The sequence below is a fragment of the Microcebus murinus genome, chromosome 9, assembly GCF_040939455.1.
Source record: "Microcebus murinus isolate Inina chromosome 9, M.murinus_Inina_mat1.0, whole genome shotgun sequence".
NCBI lineage: Eukaryota > Metazoa > Chordata > Mammalia > Primates > Cheirogaleidae > Microcebus > Microcebus murinus.
In genome coordinates, this window is record NC_134112.1 from 104,994,070 (window position 1) to 105,018,633 (window position 24,564).

Consider the following 24,564-nt stretch of genomic DNA (forward strand, 5'->3'; position numbering starts at 1 on the left):
AGTCTGTGCAGAAGACACCTGCACTCGGGTGTGTGTGGCGGCACGATTCACAAGCAGCTCCAGATGTTAAGCCAAGGAGAAGCCAGGGAGTTCCCAACGCCCCAGGTGTCCTCAGCCCACGACTGGCTGCTGGGGGAATGCGCAGCCCGGCTCCTTGTCTCAGAGCCCTTGTCTCAGAGCGGGACAACCAGGAGGTGTGACGTACACCCCGGGGTTCCCAGGAGGATCAGGCTGAAGCTGGGACTTGGCCTGAAAGTGTCCCCTCGCATGGCCACCCCCTTCCCCTTCCTGCTCCTCTACTCCTGGTGCCCCTCCATCCAGGGGCCAGACCTTAAAGAGTCACCCGCAAGAGAATCCTGGTCCCAAAGGAGCCTTCTGGGGGACCCGTGCTGAGAGAGGTTGTGGGCATGGCCCGCTGGGGCTCTGCCCGACCCAGGGCTGAGAGATGCAACCTCCCAGCTCTGGGTCCCTGCAGGGGAAGCGTTGGCAAGCACAGGGCCAGTCCTCCAAAGGCCCAGGTGCAGGGAGCCCAGGCCAAGCAGCCTGTGGAAGAAGCCACCCCGGGAACACGACTGCAGGCCACGGCCCTTCCCACCTCCTCCTCCTCCTCCTCCTGCTCCTCCACCCCCCCCCGACCTCCCACCCCCCCACCCCACCCCCCGACATGGCGCAGGGCTCAGAGACACCTCAGACACTTGCTACCCAAAGTGCAAAGGGCATCAGTTGCTCCTCCAAACCGCCCCCCCTGCCCAGCAGACCGCGTTGTCCAGCCAGCCCCCGGGCCTCCCTGGGGTGCCCAGCACAAAAGTGCAGACAACCACCGGACCCTCAATCTCAGTTTTCGGATGTTTTTGCCACTCTAAGGACCCGCAGGCCAGCTGGGCCTTCTGGCAGGACAGAGAGCCCCGGAATCCGACGTGGAGAGCTGGGTGTACGTCCCCACGAGGAGGCGGTCCCCACCTCCGCGGCTCTCCCCTTGCGGGGGGGAAAAGCAGCCACGGGGCCTCAGAGAAGACACCAGGCTGGGCGCCCGCCCCACAGTGGGGGCACGTCCCCCGCAGGCCACTTAGCGCCGGCCGCCGGCCGGCGGACGGTTGGGTGGCGCGAGACGCTGCGGCCGCCCTGCTACCGGGTCCCTGGGAGGGCGTCCTGGAACCAGCATCCACACCAAGCCCTTGGAAGGCCCAGGCGACGGAGGAGCCCCGTCAGGCAGGGGCCGAGGACGGTGACGGCCCGGGCGGGGAGGAGCGTGTCAGGCAGGGGCAGAGGACGGTGACAGGTGACAGGCCGGGCGGGAAGGAGTCAGTCAGGCAGGGGCCGAGGAGGAGACGGGCTGGGTAAGGGTTAGGGTTAGAGTCAGGGCACAAGTCACAATCGCAAAGACCTGGAAGCGACCCGAGTGCCCATCGACCCACGAGTGCGTAAATGAAATGTGGCGCGTGGACACCACGGAGTGCTATTCAGCTAGGAGGAGCAGCGGTGAGAGGGCACCTCTCGTGGTTCTCCTGGCCAGAGCTGGAACCCGTTCCAGTAAGCCAGGTAGCCCAAGAATGGACACACGAGCACCACGTGCTCGCGCTCACCAGCAAATGGGTACGAACCGATGGACACCTAAGTGGACACAGAGGAATCACCTTCATCGGGTGGGTGTCGGGCGGGTGGGGGGAGGGGATGGGCATACACCTCCATTAGGAATGGGGTGGGTGCGCACCGACTGGGGGATGGGCGCACTTGAGGCTCTGACCCGAGGGGGGAGGCTGGGAGAGGGCAACGTACCCGACCTTAACATTGGTACCCCCACAATACGCTGGAACAACATCAGAGGTAAATGAATAAGAACACAGGGGGGAGGGGGGCACGGGCAACACATGTCACCTTAATACTTGGACTCCCATCATCTGCTTGAAAAGAGAGAGAAAAGAAAATGCAATCATAGAGATAAGAGACACTTTTTAAACATAATGAATCCGAAGAGAAAAGTAAAAGGAGGCCTGTGGAGCAGGTCTGGGTGTGACTCCGGATCCCCCAACATCAGGTGCCACCACCAAAGATTCCTACGTGTAGCCCATAGAACCCCAAAAGCAACGGGACGAGTTCTGGTCACATACTCCCTCAAAATGACATCCTGGCCTTCTTCTGGAACTCCCTCCCCTCTCAGACTCTCAAGGTTTCCTCCAGCGTGTCGGTTCCCACAGAGCAGACCTTTGGTCTGAGACCTGACAGTCCAGAAGCCACGCATGCTGCCGCGTGACGGCGGTGTCGCGGCTTGGGACAAGAGGAGGCCCCACGGTGCGGGCTGGGGCGCCAGGCACCGCGGCGGGCGCTGAGGGTGGGGGTGACCCCCACCCCGGGCCGCCGACTCGCTCCCAGAAAGGGGACAGAACAAGAGGCAAAACAAAAAAAAAAAAAAGAAGAAGCCTACGGCACCCGGTATTCCCAGGCGGTCTCCCATCCAAGTACTAACCAGGCCCGACCCTGCTTAGCTTCCGAGACCAGACGAGATCGGGCGCGTTCAGGGTGGTGTGGCCCTAGACTGCGGAGGGCGCCCCTGCCCCGCTCAAGAAGCCGAGCCTCTCTGCGCTTCCCCGCCGCCTCCTCCCCCCGCCCCAGGCCCCGCGCCGGCGCTGACCCGCACCGGGCCGGGCCTGTTGAGTTCACCGGCCGGGTCCGGCGGGCTCCGAGGGACGGGGGTGACAGGCGGGGCGGGGCGGGGCGGGGCGGGGCGGGCAGGGAGCGGCGGGCCGGGGTGGGGGGCTGTCTCTCTATACACACACACACACACACACACACACACACTCACACTCACACTCACTCACTCACACTCACACAAGATGCGCCTCCACGGCTGGACTCGCCAAGGTGGAGACCTTCCAGCCCCCTTCCTCTCCTCGCCTGGCCCACCCCCAGCTCGTGGCCGCCGCCGCCGCCGCCGCCGCCGCCGCCGCCGATTGCGCACGCGCGGGTCGCCCGCCCTTTGACCCCAGGCAGGGTCCGCCATCCCCGACAACCCCTTTCAGCTGCGCCCCCCACCCTGTGGGTGGGCTGCCGCCTATTCCCCCGGGCCCGGGCTGGGGCACAGCGCATGGGGGAGGGGAGCGAGTGTATGGGGCGTCTCTCTCTCTCTCTAGGGATGTGTCCCATGGGTGGGGTGGCGTGGTTTGTGGGGCGCTGAAGAAATCAGTCCCCTCCATCTCCTACCTCTGGAAAACGCCCAAGCCCTTGGAGAACTGCCGGCAACGCGACCGTGGGGGCCGGGACCCTCCTCTGTGTCCTCCTGTGGCCCAGTCCAAGGGGCCTGGGCCTGGCCGGGGCTGCATTGGACCCCGACCACCCTGGCGTGTGGACTCGCTAAAAATCGGCGATTAGATATTGGATTCCAGCTTCATTGAGGTCATTTCACTAATGAGTGCACCGGAAAGAGTTTCCTAATCCATCTGTGAGGGTGGCAACTGAAAGAGAATTTTAAAGCTGACAGAATAGGCGAGGAAAGGCATAGGAGATTTCCACACCCAGTAAGGAAGCCTTTCCCGAAATGGAAGAAAGAAACGAGCAAACAGAAACACCGGTAGCCCGCCAGGATCAGAGTCTGCCCCCGAGAGAAAGTACCCTGACCAGGTTCACCCGTGGGTGGGTGGCGAGCTAGCGGCATTCAGAAGAGCGAGGCCCGCAGTCTGTGCAGAAGACACCTGCACTCGGGTGTGTGTGGCGGCACGATTCACAAGCAGCTCCAGATGTTAAGCCAAGGAGAAGCCAGGGAGTTCCCAACGCCCCAGGTGTCCTCAGCCCACGACTGGCTGCTGGGGGAATGCGCAGCCCGGCTCCTTGTCTCAGAGCCCTTGTCTCAGAGCGGGACAACCAGGAGGTGTGACGTACACCCCGGGGTTCCCAGGAGGATCAGGCTGAAGCTGGGACTTGGCCTGAAAGTGTCCCCTCGCATGGCCACCCCCTTCCCCTTCCTGCTCCTCTACTCCTGGTGCCCCTCCATCCAGGGGCCAGACCTTAAAGAGTCACCCGCAAGAGAATCCTGGTCCCAAAGGAGCCTTCTGGGGGACCCGTGCTGAGAGAGGTTGTGGGCATGGCCCGCTGGGGCTCTGCTCGACCCAGGGCTGAGAGATGCAACCTCCCAGCTCTGGGTCCCTGCAGGGGAAGCGTTGGCAAGCACAGGGCCAGTCCTCCAAAGGCCCAGGTGCAGGGAGCCCAGGCCAAGCAGCCTGTGGAAGAAGCCACCCCGGGAACACGACTGCAGGCCACGGCCCTTCCCACCTCCTCCTCCTCCTCCTCCTGCTCTTCCACCCCCCCCGAACTCCCAACCCCCCACCCCACCCCCCGACATGGCGCAGGGCTCAGAGACACCTCAGACACTTGCTACCCAAAGTGCAAAGGGCATCAGTTGCTCCTCCAAACCCCCCCCCTGCCCAGCAGACCGCGTTGTCCAGCCAGCCCCCGGGCCTCCCTGGGGTGCCCAGCACAAAAGTGCAGACAACCACCGGACCCTCAATCTCAGTTTTCGGATGTTTTTGCCACTCTAAGGACCCGCAGGCCAGCTGGGCCTTCTGGCAGGACAGAGAGCCCCGGAATCCGACGTGGAGAGCTGGGTGTACGTCCCCACGAGGAGGCGGTCCCCACCTCCGCGGCTCTCCCCTTGCGGGGGGGAAAAGCAGCCACGGGGCCTCAGAGAAGACACCAGGCTGGGCGCCCGCCCCACAGTGGGGGCACGTCCCCCGCAGGCCACTTAGCGCCGGCCGCCGGCCGGCGGACGGTTGGGTGGCGCGAGACGCTGCGGCCGCCCTGCTACCGGGTTCCTGGGAGGGCGTCCTGGAACCAGCGTCCACACCAAGCCCTTGGAAGGCCCAGGCGACGGAGGAGCCCCGTCAGGCAGGGGCCGAGGACGGTGACGGCCCGGGCGGGGAGGAGCGTGTCAGGCAGGGGCAGAGGACGGTGACAGGTGACAGGCCGGGCGGGAAGGAGTCAGTCAGGCAGGGGCCGAGGAGGAGACGGGCTGGGTAAGGGTTAGGGTTAGAGTCAGGGCACAAGTCACAATCGCAAAGACCTGGAAGCGACCCGAGTGCCCATCGACCCACGAGTGCGTAAATGAAATGTGGCGCGTGGACACCACGGAGTGCTATTCAGCTAGGAGGAGCAGCGGTGAGAGGGCACCTCTCGTGGTTCTCCTGGCCAGAGCTGGAACCCGTTCCAGTAAGCCAGGTAGCCCAAGAATGGACACACGAGCACCACGTGCTCGCGCTCACCAGCAAATGGGTACGAACCGATGGACACCTAAGTGGACACAGAGGAATCACCTTCATCGGGTGGGTGTCGGGCGGGTGGGGGGAGGGGATGGGCATACACCTCCATTAGGAATGGGGTGGGTGCGCACCGACTGGGGGATGGGCGCACTTGAGGCTCTGACCCGAGGGGGGAGGCTGGGAGAGGGCAACGTACCCGACCTTAACATTGGTACCCCCACAATACGCTGGAACAACATCAGAGGTTAATGAATAAGAACACAGGGGGGAGGGGGGCACGGGCAACACATGTCACCTTAATACTTGGACTCCCATCATCTGCTTGAAAAGAGAGAGAAAAGAAAATGCAATCATAGAGATAAGAGACACTTTTTAAACATAATGAATCCGAAGAGAAAAGTAAAAGGAGGCCTGTGGAGCAGGTCTGGGTGTGACTCCGGATCCCCCAACATCAGGTGCCACCACCAAAGATTCCTACGTGTAGCCCATAGAACCCCAAAAGCAACGGGACGAGTTCTGGTCACATACTCCCTCAAAATGACATCCTGGCCTTCTTCTGGAACTCCCTCCCCTCTCAGACTCTCAAGGTTTCCTCCAGCGTGTCGGTTCCCACAGAGCAGACCTTTGGTCTGAGACCTGACAGTCCAGAAGCCACGCATGCTGCCGCGTGACGGCGGTGTCGCGGCTTGGGACAAGAGGAGGCCCCACGGTGCGGGCTGGGGCGCCAGGCACCGCGGCGGGCGCTGAGGGTGGGGGTGACCCCCACCCCGGGCCGCCGACTCGCTCCCAGAAAGGGGACAGAACAAGAGGCAAAACAAAAAAAAAAAGAAGAAGAAGCCTACGGCACCCGGTATTCCCAGGCGGTCTCCCATCCAAGTACTAACCAGGCCCGACCCTGCTTAGCTTCCGAGACCAGACGAGATCGGGCGCGTTCAGGGTGGTGTGGCCCTAGACTGCGGAGGGCGCCCCTGCCCCGCTCAAGAAGCCGAGCCTCTCTGCGCTTCCCCGCCGCCTCCTCCCGCCCCAGGCCCCGCGCCGGCGCTGACCCGCACCGGGCCGGGCCTGTTGAGTTCACCGGCCGGGTCCCGCGGGCTCCGAGGGACGGGGGTGACAGGCGGGGCGGGGCCAGGCGGGGCGGGGCGGGCAGGGAGCGGCGGGCCGGGGTGGGGGGCTGTCTCTCTATACACACACACACACACACACACACACTCACACTCACTCACTCACACTCACACAAGATGCGCCTCCACGGCTGGACTCGCCAAGGTGGAGACCTTCCAGCCCCCTTCCTCTCCTCGCCTGGCCCACCCCCAGCTCGTGGCCGCCGCCGCCGCCGCCGCCGCCGCCGCCGCCGCCGCCGATTGCGCATGCGCGGGTCGCCCGCCCTTTGACCCCAGGCAGGGGCCGCCCTCCCCGACAACCCCTTTCAGCTGTGCCCCCCACCCTGTGGGTGGGCTGCCGCCTATTCCCCCGGGCCCAGGCTGGGGCACAGCGCATGGGTGAGGGGAGCGAGTGTATGGGGCGTCTCTCTCTCTCTCTAGGGATGTGTCCCATGGGTGGGGTGGCGTGGTTTGTGGGGCGCTGAAGAAATCAGTCCCCTCCATCTCCTACCTCTGGAAAACGCCCAAGCCCTTGGAGAACTGCCGGCAACGCGACCGTGGGGGCCGGGACCCTCCTCTGTGTCCTCCTGTGGCCCAGTCCAAGGGGCCTGGGCCTGGCCGGGGCTGCATTGGACCCCGACCACCCTGGCGTGTGGACTCGCTAAAAATCGGCGATTAGATATTGGATTCCAGCTTCATTGAGGTCATTTCACTAATGAGTGCACCGGAAAGAGTTTCCTAATCCATCTGTGAGGGTGGCAACTGAAAGAGAATTTTAAAGCTGACAGAATAGGCGAGGAAAGGCATAGGAGATTTCCACACCCAGTAAGGAAGCCTTTCCCGAAATGGAAGAAAGAAACGAGCAAACAGAAACACCGGTAGCCCGCCAGGATCAGAGTCTGCCCCCGAGAGAAAGTACCCTGACCAGGTTCACCCGTGGGTGGGTGGCGAGCTAGCGGCATTCAGAAGAGCGAGGCCCGCAGTCTGTGCAGAAGACACCTGCACTCGGGTGTGTGTGGCGGCACGATTCACAAGCAGCTCCAGATGTTAAGCCAAGGAGAAGCCAGGGAGTTCCCAACGCCCCAGGTGTCCTCAGCCCACGACTGGCTGCTGGGGGAATGCGCAGCCCGGCTCCTTGTCTCAGAGCCCTTGTCTCAGAGCGGGACAACCAGGAGGTGTGACGTACACCCCGGGGTTCCCAGGAGGATCAGGCTGAAGCTGGGACTTGGCCTGAAAGTGTCCCCTCGCATGGCCACCCCCTTCCCCTTCCTGCTCCTCTACTCCTGGTGCCCCTCCATCCAGGGGCCAGACCTTAAAGAGTCACCCGCAAGAGAATCCTGGTCCCAAAAGAGCCTTCTGGGAGACCCGTGCTGAGAGAGGTTGTGGGCATGGCCCGCTGGGGCTCTGCCCCACCCAGGGCTGAGAGATGCAACCTCCCAGCTCTGGGTCCCTGCAGGGGAAGCGTTGGCAAGCACAGGGCCAGTCCTCCAAAGGCCCAGGTGCAGGGAGCCCAGGCCAAGCAGCCTGTGGAAGAAGCCACCCCGGGAACACGACTGCAGGCCACGGCCCTTCCCACCTCCTCCTCCTCCTCCTCCTGCTCCTCCACCCCCCCGACCTCCCACCCCCCCCCCCGACATGGCGCAGGGCTCAGAGACACCTCAGACACTTGCTACCCAAAGTGCAAAGGGCATCAGTTGCTCCTCCAAACCCCCCCCCTGCCCAGCAGACCGCGTTGTCCAGCCAGCCCCCGGGCCTCCCTGGGGTGCCCAGCACAAAAGTGCAGACAACCACCGGACCCTCAATCTCAGTTTTCGGATGTTTTTGCCACTCTAAGGTCCCGCAGGCCAGCTGAGCCTTCTGGCAGGACAGAGAGCCCCGGAATCCGACGTGGAGAGCTGGGTGTACGTCCCCACGAGGAGGCGGTCCCCACCTCCGCGGCTCTCCCCTTGCGGGGGGGAAAAGCAGCCACGGGGCCTCAGAGAAGACACCAGGCTGGGCGCCCGCCCCACAGTGGGGGCACGTCCCCCGCAGGCCACTTAGCGCCGGCCGCCGGCCGGCGGACGGTTGGGTGGCGCGAGACGCTGCGGCCGCCCTGCTACCGGGTTCCTGGGAGGGCGTCCTGGAACCAGCGTCCACACCAAGCCCTTGGAAGGCCCAGGCGACGGAGGAGCCCCGTCAGGCAGGGGCCGAGGACGGTGACGGCCCGGGCGGGGAGGAGCGTGTCAGGCAGGGGCAGAGGACGGTGACAGGTGACAGGCCGGGCGGGAAGGAGTCAGTCAGGCAGGGGCCGAGGAGGAGACGGGCTGGGTAAGGGTTAGGGTTAGAGTCAGGGCACAAGTCACAATCGCAAAGACCTGGAAGCGACCCGAGTGCCCATCGACCCACGAGTGCGTAAATGAAATGTGGCGCGTGGACACCACGGAGTGCTATTCAGCTAGGAGGAGCAGCGGTGAGAGGGCACCTCTCGTGGTTCTCCTGGCCAGAGCTGGAACCCGTTCCAGTAAGCCAGGTAGCCCAAGAATGGACACACGAGCACCACGTGCTCGCGCTCACCAGCAAATGGGTACGAACCGATGGACACCTAAGTGGACACAGAGGAATCACCTTCATCGGGTGGGTGTCGGGCGGGTGGGGGGAGGGGATGGGCATACACCTCCATTAGGAATGGGGTGGGTGCGCACCGACTGGGGGATGGGCGCACTTGAGGCTCTGACCCGAGGGGGGAGGCTGGGAGAGGGCAACGTACCCGACCTTAACATTGGTACCCCCACAATACGCTGGAACAACATCAGAGGTTAATGAATAAGAACACAGGGGGGAGGGGGGCACGGGCAACACATGTCACCTTAATACTTGGACTCCCATCATCTGCTTGAAAAGAGAGAGAAAAGAAAATGCAATCATAGAGATAAGAGACACTTTTTAAACATAATGAATCCGAAGAGAAAAGTAAAAGGAGGCCTGTGGAGCAGGTCTGGGTGTGACTCCGGATCCCCCAACATCAGGTGCCACCACCAAAGATTTCTACGTGTAGCCCATAGAACCCCAAAAGCAACGGGACGAGTTCTGGTCACATACTCCCTCAAAATGACATCCTGGCCTTCTTCTGGAACTCCCTCCCCTCTCAGACTCTCAAGGTTTCCTCCAGCGTGTCGGTTCCCACAGAGCAGACCTTTGGTCTGAGACCTGACAGTCCAGAAGCCACGCATGCTGCCGCGTGACGGCGGTGTCGCGGCTTGGGACAAGAGGAGGCCCCACGGTGCGGGCTGGGGCGCCAGGCACCGCGGCGGGCGCTGAGGGTGGGGGTGACCCCCACCCCGGGCCGCCGACTCGCTCCCAGAAAGGGGACAGAACAAGAGGCAAAACAAAAAAAAAAAGAAGAAGAAGCCTACGGCACCCGGTATTCCCAGGCGGTCTCCCATCCAAGTACTAACCAGGCCCGACCCTGCTTAGCTTCCGAGACCAGACGAGATCGGGCGCGTTCAGGGTGGTGTGGCCCTAGACTGCGGAGGGCGCCCCTGCCCCGCTCAAGAAGCCGAGCCTCTCTGCGCTTCCCCGCCGCCTCCTCCCGCCCCAGGCCCCGCGCCGGCGCTGACCCGCACCGGGCCGGGCCTGTTGAGTTCACCGGCCGGGTCCCGCGGGCTCCGAGGGACGGGGGTGACAGGCGGGGCGGGGCCAGGCGGGGCGGGGCGGGCAGGGAGCGGCGGGCCGGGGTGGGGGGCTGTCTCTCTATACACACACACACACACACACTCACACTCACTCACTCACACTCACACAAGATGCGCCTCCACCGCTGGACTCGCCAAGGTGGAGACCTTCCAGCCCCCTTCCTCTCCTCGCCTGGCCCACCCCCAGCTCGTGGCCGCCGCCGCCGCCGCCGCCGCCGCCGCCGCCGCCGCCGCCGATTGCGCATGCGCGGGTCGCCCGCCCTTTGACCCCAGGCAGGGGCCGCCCTCCCCGACAACCCCTTTCAGCTGTGCCCCCCACCCTGTGGGTGGGCTGCCGCCTATTCCCCCGGGCCCAGGCTGGGGCACAGCGCATGGGTGAGGGGAGCGAGTGTATGGGGCGTCTCTCTCTCTCTCTAGGGATGTGTCCCATGGGTGGGGTGGCGTGGTTTGTGGGGCGCTGAAGAAATCAGTCCCCTCCATCTCCTACCTCTGGAAAACGCCCAAGCCCTTGGAGAACTGCCGGCAACGCGACCGTGGGGGCCGGGACCCTCCTCTGTGTCCTCCTGTGGCCCAGTCCAAGGGGCCTGGGCCTGGCCGGGGCTGCATTGGACCCCGACCACCCTGGCGTGTGGACTCGCTAAAAATCGGCGATTAGATATTGGATTCCAGCTTCATTGAGGTCATTTCACTAATGAGTGCACCGGAAAGAGTTTCCTAATCCATCTGTGAGGGTGGCAACTGAAAGAGAATTTTAAAGCTGACAGAATAGGCGAGGAAAGGCATAGGAGATTTCCACACCCAGTAAGGAAGCCTTTCCCGAAATGGAAGAAAGAAACGAGCAAACAGAAACACCGGTAGCCCGCCAGGATCAGAGTCTGCCCCCGAGAGAAAGTACCCTGACCAGGTTCACCCGTGGGTGGGTGGCGAGCTAGCGGCATTCAGAAGAGCGAGGCCCGCAGTCTGTGCAGAAGACACCTGCACTCGGGTGTGTGTGGCGGCACGATTCACAAGCAGCTCCAGATGTTAAGCCAAGGAGAAGCCAGGGAGTTCCCAACGCCCCAGGTGTCCTCAGCCCACGACTGGCTGCTGGGGGAATGCGCAGCCCGGCTCCTTGTCTCAGAGCCCTTGTCTCAGAGCGGGACAACCAGGAGGTGTGACGTACACCCCGGGGTTCCCAGGAGGATCAGGCTGAAGCTGGGACTTGGCCTGAAAGTGTCCCCTCGCATGGCCACCCCCTTCCCCTTCCTGCTCCTCTACTCCTGGTGCCCCTCCATCCAGGGGCCAGACCTTAAAGAGTCACCCGCAAGAGAATCCTGGTCCCAAAAGAGCCTTCTGGGAGACCCGTGCTGAGAGAGGTTGTGGGCATGGCCCGCTGGGGCTCTGCCCCACCCAGGGCTGAGAGATGCAACCTCCCAGCTCTGGGTCCCTGCAGGGGAAGCGTTGGCAAGCACAGGGCCAGTCCTCCAAAGGCCCAGGTGCAGGGAGCCCAGGCCAAGCAGCCTGTGGAAGAAGCCACCCCGGGAACACGACTGCAGGCCACGGCCCTTCCCACCTCCTCCTCCTCCTCCTCCTGCTCCTCCACCCCCCCGACCTCCCACCCCCCCCCCCGACATGGCGCAGGGCTCAGAGACACCTCAGACACTTGCTACCCAAAGTGCAAAGGGCATCAGTTGCTCCTCCAAACCCCCCCCCCCCTGCCCAGCAGACCGCGTTGTCCAGCCAGCCCCCGGGCCTCCCTGGGGTGCCCAGCACAAAAGTGCAGACAACCACCGGACCCTCAATCTCAGTTTTCGGATGTTTTTGCCACTCTAAGGTCCCGCAGGCCAGCTGAGCCTTCTGGCAGGACAGAGAGCCCCGGAATCCGACGTGGAGAGCTGGGTGTACGTCCCCACGAGGAGGCGGTCCCCACCTCCGCGGCTCTCCCCTTGCGGGGGGGAAAAGCAGATACGGGGCCTCAGAGAAGACACCAGGTTGGGCGCCCGCCCCACAGTGGGGGCACGTACCCCGCAGGCCACTTAGCGCCGGCCGCTGGCCGGCGGACGGTTGGGTGGCGCGAGACGCTGCGGCCGCCCTGCTACCGGGTTCCTGGGAGGGCGTCCTGGAACCAGCGTCCACACCAAGCCCTTGGAAGGCCCAGGCGACGGAGGAGCCCCGTCAGGCAGGGGCCGAGGACGGTGACGGCCCGGGCGGGGAGGAGCGTGTCAGGCAGGGGCAGAGGACGGTGACAGGTGACAGGCCGGGCGGGAAGGAGTCAGTCAGGCAGGGGCCGAGGAGGAGACGGGCTGGGTAAGGGTTAGGGTTAGAGTCAGGGCACAAGTCACAATCGCAAAGACCTGGAAGCGACCCGAGTGCCCATCGACCCACGAGTGCGTAAATGAAATGTGGCGCGTGGACACCACGGAGTGCTATTCAGCTAGGAGGAGCAGCGGTGAGAGGGCACCTCTCGTGGTTCTCCTGGCCAGAGCTGGAACCCGTTCCAGTAAGCCAGGTAGCCCAAGAATGGACACACGAGCACCACGTGCTCGCGCTCACCAGCAAATGGGTACGAACCGATGGACACCTAAGTGGACACAGAGGAATCACCTTCATCGGGTGGGTGTCGGGCGGGTGGGGGGAGGGGATGGGCATACACCTCCATTAGGAATGGGGTGGGTGCGCACCGACTGGGGGATGGGCGCACTTGAGGCTCTGACCCGAGGGGGGAGGCTGGGAGAGGGCAACGTACCCGACCTTAACATTGGTACCCCCACAATACGCTGGAACAACATCAGAGGTAAATGAATAAGAACACAGGGGGGAGGGGGGCACGGGCAACACATGTCACCTTAATACTTGGACTCCCATCATCTGCTTGAAAAGAGAGAGAAAAGAAAATGCAATCATAGAGATAAGAGACACTTTTTAAACATAATGAATCCGAAGAGAAAAGTAAAAGGAGGCCTGTGGAGCAGGTCTGGGTGTGACTCCGGATCCCCCAACATCAGGTGCCACCACCAAAGATTCCTACGTGTAGCCCATAGAACCCCAAAAGCAACGGGACGAGTTCTGGTCACATACTCCCTCAAAATGACATCCTGGCCTTCTTCTGGAACTCCCTCCCCTCTCAGACTCTCAAGGTTTCCTCCAGCGTGTCGGTTCCCACAGAGCAGACCTTTGGTCTGAGACCTGACAGTCCAGAAGCCACGCATGCTGCCGCGTGACGGCGGTGTCGCGGCTTGGGACAAGAGGAGGCCCCACGGTGCGGGCTGGGGCGCCAGGCACCGCGGCGGGCGCTGAGGGTGGGGGTGACCCCCACCCCGGGCCGCCGACTCGCTCCCAGAAAGGGGACAGAACAAGAGGCAAAACAAAAAAAAAAAAAAGAAGAAGCCTACGGCACCCGGTATTCCCAGGCGGTCTCCCATCCAAGTACTAACCAGGCCCGACCCTGCTTAGCTTCCGAGACCAGACGAGATCGGGCGCGTTCAGGGTGGTGTGGCCCTAGACGGCGGAGGGCGCCCCTGCCCCGCTCAAGAAGCCGAGCCTCTCTGCGCTTCCCCGCCGCCTCCTCCCCCCGCCCCAGGCCCCGCGCCGGCGCTGACCCGCACCGGGCCGGGCCTGTTGAGTTCACCGGCCGGGTCCGGCGGGCTCCGAGGGACGGGGGTGACAGGCGGGGCGGGGCGGGGCGGGGCGGGGCGGGCAGGGAGCGGCGGGCCGGGGTGGGGGGCTGTCTCTCTCTACACACACACACACACACACACACACACACACACTCACACTCACACTCACTCACTCACACTCACACAAGATGCGCCTCCACGGCTGGACTCGCCAAGGTGGAGACCTTCCAGCCCCCTTCCTCTCCTCGCCTGGCCCACCCCCAGCTCGTGGCCCGCCGCCGCCGCCGCCGCCGCCGCCGATTGCGCACGCGCGGGTCGCCCGCCCTTTGACCCCAGGCAGGGTCCGCCATCCCCGACAACCCCTTTCAGCTGCGCCCCCCACCCTGTGGGTGGGCTGCCGCCTATTCCCCCGGGCCCGGGCTGGGGCACAGCGCATGGGGGAGGGGAGCGAGTGTATGGGGCGTCTCTCTCTCTCTCTAGGGATGTGTCCCATGGGTGGGGTGGCGTGGTTTGTGGGGCCCTGAAGAAATCAGTCCCCTCCATCTCCTACCTCTGGAAAACGCCCAAGCCCTTGGAGAACTGCCGGCAACGCGACCGTGGGGGCCGGGACCCTCCTCTGTGTCCTCCTGTGGCCCAGTCCAAGGGGCCTGGGCCTGGCCGGGGCTGCATTGGACCCCGACCACCCTGGCGTGTGGACTCGCTAAAAATCGGCGATTAGATATTGGATTCCAGCTTCATTGAGGTCATTTCACTAATGAGTGCACCGGAAAGAGTTTCCTAATCCATCTGTGAGGGTGGCAACTGAAAGAGAATTTTAAAGCTGACAGAATAGGCGAGGAAAGGCATAGGAGATTTCCACACCCAGTAAGGAAGCCTTTCCCGAAATGGAAGAAAGAAACGAGCAAACAGAAACACCGGTAGCCCGCCAGGATCAGAGTCTGCCCCCGAGAGAAAGTACCCTGACCAGGTTCACCCGTGGGTGGGTGGCGAGCTAGCGGCATTCAGAAGAGCGAGGCCCGCAGTCTGTGCAGAAGACACCTGCACTCGGGTGTGTGTGGCGGCACGATTCACAAGCAGCTCCAGATGTTAAGCCAAGGAGAAGCCAGGGAGTTCCCAACGCCCCAGGTGTCCTCAGCCCACGACTGGCTGCTGGGGGAATGCGAAGCCCGGCTCCTTGTCTCAGAGCCCTTGTCTCAGAGCGGGACAACCAGGAGGTGTGACGTACACCCCGGGGTTCCCAGGAGGATCAGGCTGAAGCTGGGACTTGGCCTGAAAGTGTCCCCTCGCATGGCCACCCCCTTCCCCTTCCTGCTCCTCTACTCCTGGTGCCCCTCCATCCAGGGGCCAGACCTTAAAGAGTCACCCGCAAGAGAATCCTGGTCCCAAAGGAGCCTTCTGGGGGACCCGTGCTGAGAGAGGTTGTGGGCATGGCCCGCTGGGGCTCTGCCCGACCCAGGGCTGAGAGATGCAACCTCCCAGCTCTGGGTCCCTGCAGGGGAAGCGTTGGCAAGCACAGGGCCAGTCCTCCAAAGGCCCAGGTGCAGGGAGCCCAGGCCAAGCAGCCTGTGGAAGAAGCCACCCCGGGAACACGACTGCAGGCCACGGCCCTTCCCACCTCCTCCTCCTCCTCCTCCTGCTCCTCCACCCCCCCCGACCTCCCACCCCTTCACCCCACCCCCCGACATGGCGCAGGGCTCAGAGACACCTCAGACACTTGCTACCCAAAGTGCAAAGGGCATCAGTTGCTCCTCCAAACCGCCCCCCCTGCCCAGCAGACCGCGTTGTCCAGCCAGCCCCCGGGCCTCCCTGGGGTGCCCAGCACAAAAGTGCAGACAACCACCGGACCCTCAATCTCAGTTTTCGGATGTTTTTGCCACTCTAAGGACCCGCAGGCCAGCTGGGCCTTCTGGCAGGACAGAGAGCCCCGGAATCCGACGTGGAGAGCTGGGTGTACGTCCCCACGAGGAGGCGGTCCCCACCTCCGCGGCTCTCCCCTTGCGGGGGGGAAAAGCAGCCACGGGGCCTCAGAGAAGACACCAGGCTGGGCGCCCGCCCCACAGTGGGGGCACGTCCCCCGCAGGCCACTTAGCGCCGGCCGCCGGCCGGCGGACGGTTGGGTGGCGCGAGACGCTGCGGCCGCCCTGCTACCGGGTCCCTGGGAGGGCGTCCTGGAACCAGCATCCACACCAAGCCCTTGGAAGGCCCAGGCGACGGAGGAGCCCCGTCAGGCAGGGGCCGAGGACGGTGACGGCCCGGGCGGGGAGGAGCGTGTCAGGCAGGGGCAGAGGACGGTGACAGGTGACAGGCCGGGCGGGAAGGAGTCAGTCAGGCAGGGGCCGAGGAGGAGACGGGCTGGGTAAGGGTTAGGGTTAGAGTCAGGGCACAAGTCACAATCGCAAAGACCTGGAAGCGACCCGAGTGCCCATCGACCCACGAGTGCGTAAATGAAATGTGGCGCGTGGACACCACGGAGTGCTATTCAGCTAGGAGGAGCAGCGGTGAGAGGGCACCTCTCGTGGTTCTCCTGGCCAGAGCTGGAACCCGTTCCAGTAAGCCAGGTAGCCCAAGAATGGACACACGAGCACCACGTGCTCGCGCTCACCAGCAAATGGGTACGAACCGATGGACACCTAAGTGGACACAGAGGAATCACCTTCATCGGGTGGGTGTCGGGCGGGTGGGGGGAGGGGATGGGCATACACCTCCATTAGGAATGGGGTGGGTGCGCACCGACTGGGGGATGGGCGCACTTGAGGCTCTGACCCGAGGGGGGAGGCTGGGAGAGGGCAACGTACCCGACCTTAACATTGGTACCCCCACAATACGCTGGAACAACATCAGAGGTAAATGAATAAGAACACAGGGGGGAGGGGGGCACGGGCAACACATGTCACCTTAATACTTGGACTCCCATCATCTGCTTGAAAAGAGAGAGAAAAGAAAATGCAATCATAGAGATAAGAGACACTTTTTAAAAATAATGAATCCGAAGAGAAAAGTAAAAGGAGGCCTGTGGAGCAGGTCTGGGTGTGACTCCGGATCCCCCAACATCAGGTGCCACCACCAAAGATTCCTACGTGTAGCCCATAGAACCCCAAAAGCAACGGGACGAGTTCTGGTCACATACTCCCTCAAAATGACATCCTGGCCTTCTTCTGGAACTCCCTCCCCTCTCAGACTCTCAAGGTTTCCTCCAGCGTGTCGGTTCCCACAGAGCAGACCTTTGGTCTGAGACCTGACAGTCCAGAAGCCACGCATGCTGCCGCGTGACGGCGGTGTCGCGGCTTGGGACAAGAGGAGGCCCCACGGTGCGGGCTGGGGCGCCAGGCACCGCGGCGGGCGCTGAGGGTGGGGGTGACCCCCACCCCGGGCCGCCGACTCGCTCCCAGAAAGGGGACAGAACAAGAGGCAAAACAAAAAAAAAAAAAAGAAGAAGCCTACGGCACCCGGTATTCCCAGGCGGTCTCCCATCCAAGTACTAACCAGGCCCGACCCTGCTTAGCTTCCGAGACCAGACGAGATCGGGCGCGTTCAGGGTGGTGTGGCCCTAGACTGCGGAGGGCGCCCCTGCCCCGCTCAAGAAGCCGAGCCTCTCTGCGCTTCCCCGCCGCCTCCTCCCCCCGCCCCAGGCCCCGCGCCGGCGCTGACCCGCACCGGGCCGGGCCTGTTGAGTTCACCGGCCGGGTCCGGCGGGCTCCGAGGGACGGGGGTGACAGGCGGGGCGGGGCGGGGCGGGGCGGGCAGGGAGCGGCGGGCCGGGGTGGGGGGCTGTCTCTCTATACACACACACACACACACACACACACACACTCACACTCACACTCACTCACTCACACTCACACAAGATGTGCCTCCACGGCTGGACTCGCCAAGGTGGAGACCTTCCAGCCCCCTTCCTCTCCTCGCCTGGCCCACCCCCAGCTCGTGGCCCGCCGCCGCCGCCGCCGCCGCCGCCGCCGCCGATTGCGCACGCGCGGGTCGCCCGCCCTTTGACCCCAGGCAGGGGCCGCCATCCCCGACAACCCCTTTCAGCTGCGCCCCCCACCCTGTGGGTGGGCTGCCGCCTATTCCCCCGGGCCCGGGCTGGGGCACAGCGCATGGGGGAGGGGAGCGAGTGTATGGGGCGTCTCTCTCTCTCTCTAGGGATGTGTCCCATGGGTGGGGTGGCGTGGTTTGTGGGGCGCTGAAGAAATCAGTCCCCTCCATCTCCTACCTCTGGAAAACGCCCAAGCCCTTGGAGAACTGCCGGCAACGCGACCGTGGGGGCCGGGACCCTCCTCTGTGTCCTCCTGTGGCCCAGTCCAAGGGGCCTGGGCCTGGCCGGGGCTGCATTGGACCCCGACCACCCTGGCGTGTGGACTCGCTAAAAATCGGCGATTAGATATTGGATTCCAGCTTCATTGAGGTCATTTCACTAATGAGTGCACCGGAAAGAGTTTCCTAATCCATCTGTGAGGGTGGCAACTGAAAGAGAATTTTAAAGCTGACAGAATAGGCGAGGAAAGGCATAGGAGATTTCCACACCCAGTAAGGAAGCCTTTCCCGAAATGGAAGAAAGAAACGAGCAAACAGAAACACCGGTAGCCCGCCAGGATCAGAGTCTGCCCCCGAGAGAAAGTACCCTGACCAGGTTCACCCGTGGGTGGGTGGCGAGCTAGCGGCATTCAGAAGAGCGAGGCCCGCAGTCTGTGCAGAAGACACCTGCACTCGGGTGTGTGTGGCGGCACGATTCACAAGCAGCTCCAGATGTTAAGCCAAGGAGAAGCCAGGGAGTTCCCAACGCCCCAGGTGTCCTCAGCCCACGACTGGCTGCTGGGGGAATGCGAAGCCCGGCTCCTTGTCTCAGAGCCCTTGTCTCAGAGCGGGACAACCAGGAGGTGTGACGTACACCCCGGGGTTCCCAGGAGGATCAGGCTGAAGCTGGGACTTGGCCTGAAAGTGTCCCCTCGCATGGCCACCCCCTTCCCCTTCCTGCTCCTCTACTCCTGGTGCCCCTCCATCCAGGGGCCAGACCTTAAAGAGTCACCCGCAAGAGAATCCTGGTCCCAAAGGAGCCTTCTGGGGGACCCGTGCTGAGAGAGGTTGTGGGCATGGCCCGCTGGGGCTCTGCCCGACCCAGGGCTGAGAGATGCAACCTCCCAGCTCTGGGTCCCTGCAGGGGAAGCGTTGGCAAGCACAGGGCCAGTCCTCCAAAGGCCCAGGTGCAGGGAGCCCAGGCCAAGCAGCCTGTGGAAGAAGCCACCCCGGGAACACGACTGCAGGCCACGGCCCTTCCCACCTCCTCCTCCTCCTCCTCCTGCTCCTCCACCCCCCCCGACCTCCCACCCCCCCACCCCACCCCCCGACATGGCGCAGGGCTCAGAGACACCTCAGACACTTGCTACCCAAAGTGCAAAGGGCATCAGTTGCTCCTCCAAACCGCCCCCCCTGCCCAGCAGACCGCGTTGTCCAGCCAGCCCCCGGGCCTCCCTGGGGTGCCCAGCACAAAAGTGCAGACAACCACCGGACCCTCAATCTCAGTTTTCGGATGTTTTTGCCACTCTAAGGACCCGCAGGCCAGCTGGGCCTTCTGGCAGGACAGAGAGCCCCGGAATCCGACGTGGAGAGCTGGGTGTACGTCCCCACGAGGAGGCGGTCCCCACCTCCGCGGCTCTCCCCTTGCGGGGGGGAAAAGCAGCCACGGGGCCTCAGAGAAGACACCAGGCTGGGCGCCCGCCCCACAGTGGGGGCACGTCCCCCGCAGGCCACTTAGCGCCGGCCGCCGGCCGGCGGACGGTTGGGTGGCGCGAGACGCTGCGGCCGCCCTGCTACCGGGTCCCTGGGAGGGCGTCCTGGAACCAGCATCCACACCAAGCCCTTGGAAGGCCCAGGCGACGGAGGAGCCCCGTCAGGCAGGGGCCGAGGACGGTGACGGCCCGGGCGGGGAGGAGCGTGTCAGGCAGGGGCAGAGGACGGTGACAGGTGACAGGCCGGGCGGGAAGGAGTCAGTCAGGCAGGGGCCGAGGAGGAGACGGGCTGGGTAAGGGTTAGGGTTAGAGTCAGGGCACAAGTCACAATCGCAAAGACCTGGAAGCGACCCGAGTGCCCATCGACCCACGAGTGCGTAAATGAAATGTGGCGCGTGGACACCACGGAGTGCTATTCAGCTAGGAGGAGCAGCGGTGAGAGGGCACCTCTCGTGGTTCTCCTGGCCAGAGCTGGAACCCGTTCCAGTAAGCCAGGTAGCCCAAGAATGGACACACGAGCACCACGTGCTCGCGCTCACCAGCAAATGGGTACGAACCGATGGACACCTAAGTGGACACAGAGGAATCACCTTCATCGGGTGGGTGTCGGGCGGGTGGGGGGAGGGGATGGGCATACACCTCCATTAGGAATGGGGTGGGTGCGCACCGACTGGGGGATGGGCGCACTTGAGGCTCTGACCCGAGGGGGGAGGCTGGGAGAGGGCAACGTACCCGACCTTAACATTGGTACCCCCACAATACGCTGGAACAACATCAGAGGTAAATGAATAAGAACACAGGGGGGAGGGGGGCACGGGCAACACATGTCACCTTAATACTTGGACTCCCATCATCTGCTTGAAAAGAGAGAGAAAAGAAAATGCAATCATAGAGATAAGAGACACTTTTTAAAAATAATGAATCCGAAGAGAAAAGTAAAAGGAGGCCTGTGGAGCAGGTCTGGGTGTGACTCCGGATCCCCCAACATCAGGTGCCACCACCAAAGATTCCTACGTGTAGCCCATAGAACCCCAAAAGCAACGGGACGAGTTCTGGTCACATACTCCCTCAAAATGACATCCTGGCCTTCTTCTGGAACTCCCTCCCCTCTCAGACTCTCAAGGTTTCCTCCAGCGTGTCGGTTCCCACAGAGCAGACCTTTGGTCTGAGACCTGACAGTCCAGAAGCCACGCATGCTGCCGCGTGACGGCGGTGTCGCGGCTTGGGACAAGAGGAGGCCCCACGGTGCGGGCTGGGGCGCCAGGCACCGCGGCGGGCGCTGAGGGTGGGGGTGACCCCCACCCCGGGCCGCCGACTCGCTCCCAGAAAGGGGACAGAACAAGAGGCAAAACAAAAAAAAAAAAAAGAAGAAGCCTACGGCACCCGGTATTCCCAGGCGGTCTCCCATCCAAGTACTAACCAGGCCCGACCCTGCTTAGCTTCCGAGACCAGACGAGATCGGGCGCGTTCAGGGTGGTGTGGCCCTAGACGGCGGAGGGCGCCCCTGCCCCGCTCAAGAAGCCGAGCCTCTCTGCGCTTCCCCGCCGCCTCCTCCCCCCGCCCCAGGCCCCGCGCCGGCGCTGACCCGCACCGGGCCGGGCCTGTTGAGTTCACCGGCCGGGTCCGGCGGGCTCCGAGGGACGGGGGTGACAGGCGGGGCGGGGCGGGGCGGGGCGGGGCGGGGCGGGCAGGGAGCGGCGGGCCGGGGTGGGGGGCTGTCTCTCTCTACACACACACACACACACACACACACACACACACTCACACTCACACTCACTCACTCACACTCACACAAGATGCGCCTCCACGGCTGGACTCGCCAAGGTGGAGACCTTCCAGCCCCCTTCCTCTCCTCGCCTGGCCCACCCCCAGCTCGTGGCCCGCCGCCGCCGCCGCCGCCGCCGCCGCCGATTGCGCACGCGCGGGTCGCCCGCCCTTTGACCCCAGGCAGGGGCCGCCATCCCCGACAACCCCTTTCAGCTGCGCCCCCCACCCTGTGGGTGGGCTGCCGCCTATTCCCCCGGGCCCGGGCTGGGGCACAGCGCATGGGGGAGGGGAGCGAGTGTATGGGGCGTCTCTCTCTCTCTCTAGGGATGTGTCCCATGGGTGGGGTGGCGTGGTTTGTGGGGCCCTGAAGAAATCAGTCCCCTCCATCTCCTACCTCTGGAAAACGCCCAAGCCCTTGGAGAACTGCCGGCAACGCGACCGTGGGGGCCGGGACCCTCCTCTGTGTCCTCCTGTGGCCCAGTCCAAGGGGCCTGGGCCTGGCCGGGGCTGCATTGGACCCCGACCACCCTGGCGTGTGGACTCGCTAAAAATCGGCGATTAGATATTGGATTCCAGCTTCATTGAGGTCATTTCACTAATGAGTGCACCGGAAAGAGTTTCCTAATCCATCTGTGAGGGTGGCAACTGAAAGAGAATTTTAAAGCTGACAGAATAGGCGAGGAAAGGCATAGGAGATTTCCACACCCAGTAAGGAAGCCTTTCCCGAAATGGAAGAAAGAAACGAGCAAACAGAAACACCGGTAGCCCGCCAGGATCAGAGTCTGCCCCCGAGAGAAAGTACCCTGACCAGGTTCACCCGTGGGTGGGTGGCGAGCTAGCGGCATTCAGAAGAGCGAGGCCCGCAGTCTGTGCAGAAGACACCTGCACTCGGGTGTGTGTGGCGGCACGATTCACAAGCAGCTCCAGATGTTAAGCCAAGGAGAAGCCAGGGAGTTCCCAACGCCCCAGGTGTCCTCAGCCCACGACTGGCTGCTGGGGGAATGCGAAGCCCGGCTCCTTGTCTCAGAGCCCTTGTCTCAGAGCGGGACAACCAGGAGGTGTGACGTACACCCCGGGGTTCCCAGGAGGATCAGGCTGAAGCTGGGACTTGGCCTGAAAGTGTCCCCTCGCATGGCCACCCCCTTCCCCTTCCTGCTCCTCTACTCCTGGTGCCCCTCCATCCAGGGGCCAGACCTTAAAGAGTCACCCGCAAGAGAATCCTGGTCCCAAAGGAGCCTTCTGGGGGACCCGTGCTGAGAGAGGTTGTGGGCATGGCCCGCTGGGGCTCTGCCCCACCCAGGGCTGAGAGATGCAACCTCCCAGCTCTGGGTCCCTGCAGGGGAAGCGTTGGCAAGCACAGGGCCAGTCCTCCAAAGGCCCAGGTGCAGGGAGCCCAGGCCAAGCAGCCTGTGGAAGAAGCCACCCCGGGAACACGACTGCAGGCCACGGCCCTTCCCACCTCCTCCTCCTCCTCCTCCTGCTCCTCCACCCCCCCCGACCTCCCACCCCTTCACCCCACCCCCCGACATGGCGCAGGGCTCAGAGACACCTCAGACACTTGCTACCCAAAGTGCAAAGGGCATCAGTTGCTCCTCCAAACCGCCCCCCCTGCCCAGCAGACCGCGTTGTCCAGCCAGCCCCCGGGCCTCCCTGGGGTGCCCAGCACAAAAGTGCAGACAACCACCGGACCCTCAATCTCAGTTTTCAGATGTTTTTGCCACTCTAAGGACCCGCAGGCCAGCTGGGCCTTCTGGCAGGACAGAGAGCCCCGGAATCCGACGTGGAGAGCTGGGTGTACGTCCCCACGAGGAGGCGGTCCCCACCTCCGCGGCTCTCCCCTTGCGGGGGGGAAAAGCAGCCACGGGGCCTCAGAGAAGACACCAGGCTGGGCGCCCGCCCCACAGTGGGGGCACGTCCCCCGCAGGCCACTTAGCGCCGGCCGCCGGCCGGCGGACGGTTGGGTGGCGCGAGACGCTGCGGCCGCCCTGCTACCGGGTCCCTGGGAGGGCGTCCTGGAACCAGCATCCACACCAAGCCCTTGGAAGGCCCAGGCGACGGAGGAGCCCCGTCAGGCAGGGGCCGAGGACGGTGACGGCCCGGGCGGGGAGGAGCGTGTCAGGCAGGGGCAGAGGACGGTGACAGGTGACAGGCCGGGCGGGAAGGAGTCAGTCAGGCAGGGGCCGAGGAGGAGACGGGCTGGGTAAGGGTTAGGGTTAGAGTCAGGGCACAAGTCACAATCGCAAAGACCTGGAAGCGACCCGAGTGCCCATCGACCCACGAGTGCGTAAATGAAATGTGGCGCGTGGACACCACGGAGTGCTATTCAGCTAGGAGGAGCAGCGGTGAGAGGGCACCTCTCGTGGTTCTCCTGGCCAGAGCTGGAACCCGTTCCAGTAAGCCAGGTAGCCCAAGAATGGACACACGAGCACCACGTGCTCGCGCTCACCAGCAAATGGGTACGAACCGATGGACACCTAAGTGGACACAGAGGAATCACCTTCATCGGGTGGGTGTCGGGCGGGTGGGGGGAGGGGATGGGCATACACCTCCATTAGGAATGGGGTGGGTGCGCACCGACTGGGGGATGGGCGCACTTGAGGCTCTGACCCGAGGGGGGAGGCTGGGAGAGGGCAACGTACCCGACCTTAACATTGGTACCCCCACAATACGCTGGAACAACATCAGAGGTAAATGAATAAGAACACAGGGGGGAGGGGGGCACGGGCAACACATGTCACCTTAATACTTGGACTCCCATCATCTGCTTGAAAAGAGAGAGAAAAGAAAATGCAATCATAGAGATAAGAGACACTTTTTAAAAATAATGAATCCGAAGAGAAAAGTAAAAGGAGGCCTGTGGAGCAGGTCTGGGTGTGACTCCGGATCCCCCAACATCAGGTGCCACCACCAAAGATTCCTACGTGTAGCCCATAGAACCCCAAAAGCAACGGGACGAGTTCTGGTCACATACTCCCTCAAAATGACATCCTGGCCTTCTTCTGGAACTCCCTCCCCTCTCAGACTCTCAAGGTTTCCTCCAGCGTGTCGGTTCCCACAGAGCAGACCTTTGGTCTGAGACCTGACAGTCCAGAAGCCACGCATGCTGCCGCGTGACGGCGGTGTCGCGGCTTGGGACAAGAGGAGGCCCCACGGTGCGGGCTGGGGCGCCAGGCACCGCGGCGGGCGCTGAGGGTGGGGGTGACCCCCACCCCGGGCCGCCGACTCGCTCCCAGAAAGGGGACAGAACAAGAGGCAAAACAAAAAAAAAAAAAAGAAGAAGCCTACGGCACCCGGTATTCCCAGGCGGTCTCCCATCCAAGTACTAACCAGGCCCGACCCTGCTTAGCTTCCGAGACCAGACGAGATCGGGCGCGTTCAGGGTGGTGTGGCCCTAGACTGCGGAGGGCGCCCCTGCCCCGCTCAAGAAGCCGAGCCTCTCTGCGCTTCCCCGCCGCCTC

At 63.5% G+C, this 24,564-nt stretch overlaps 7 non-coding genes across 7 annotated transcripts; all 7 read right to left on the minus strand.

Moving 5' to 3' along the window:
- Nucleotides 1-2,415: 2,415 nt before the first annotated feature.
- On the minus strand, nucleotides 2,416-2,534 carry LOC142872966 (5S ribosomal RNA). Its single transcript, XR_012921072.1, has one exon. It is a non-coding gene; the product is annotated as a 5S ribosomal RNA (ribosomal RNA).
- Nucleotides 2,535-6,081: 3,547 nt separating this feature from the next.
- On the minus strand, nucleotides 6,082-6,200 carry LOC142872967 (5S ribosomal RNA). Its single transcript, XR_012921073.1, has one exon. It is a non-coding gene; the product is annotated as a 5S ribosomal RNA (ribosomal RNA).
- A 3,531-nt stretch (nucleotides 6,201-9,731) lies between these two features.
- Nucleotides 9,732-9,850, minus strand: LOC142872969 (5S ribosomal RNA). The gene has a single exon (XR_012921075.1). It is a non-coding gene; the product is annotated as a 5S ribosomal RNA (ribosomal RNA).
- Nucleotides 9,851-13,381: 3,531 nt separating this feature from the next.
- On the minus strand, nucleotides 13,382-13,500 carry LOC142872970 (5S ribosomal RNA). The gene has a single exon (XR_012921076.1). It is a non-coding gene; the product is annotated as a 5S ribosomal RNA (ribosomal RNA).
- Nucleotides 13,501-17,047: 3,547 nt separating this feature from the next.
- On the minus strand, nucleotides 17,048-17,166 carry LOC142872971 (5S ribosomal RNA). Its single transcript, XR_012921077.1, has one exon. It is a non-coding gene; the product is annotated as a 5S ribosomal RNA (ribosomal RNA).
- Nucleotides 17,167-20,710: 3,544 nt separating this feature from the next.
- On the minus strand, nucleotides 20,711-20,829 carry LOC142872972 (5S ribosomal RNA). Its single transcript, XR_012921078.1, has one exon. It is a non-coding gene; the product is annotated as a 5S ribosomal RNA (ribosomal RNA).
- Nucleotides 20,830-24,384: 3,555 nt separating this feature from the next.
- On the minus strand, nucleotides 24,385-24,503 carry LOC142872973 (5S ribosomal RNA). Its single transcript, XR_012921079.1, has one exon. It is a non-coding gene; the product is annotated as a 5S ribosomal RNA (ribosomal RNA).
- Nucleotides 24,504-24,564: the final 61 nt, after the last annotated feature.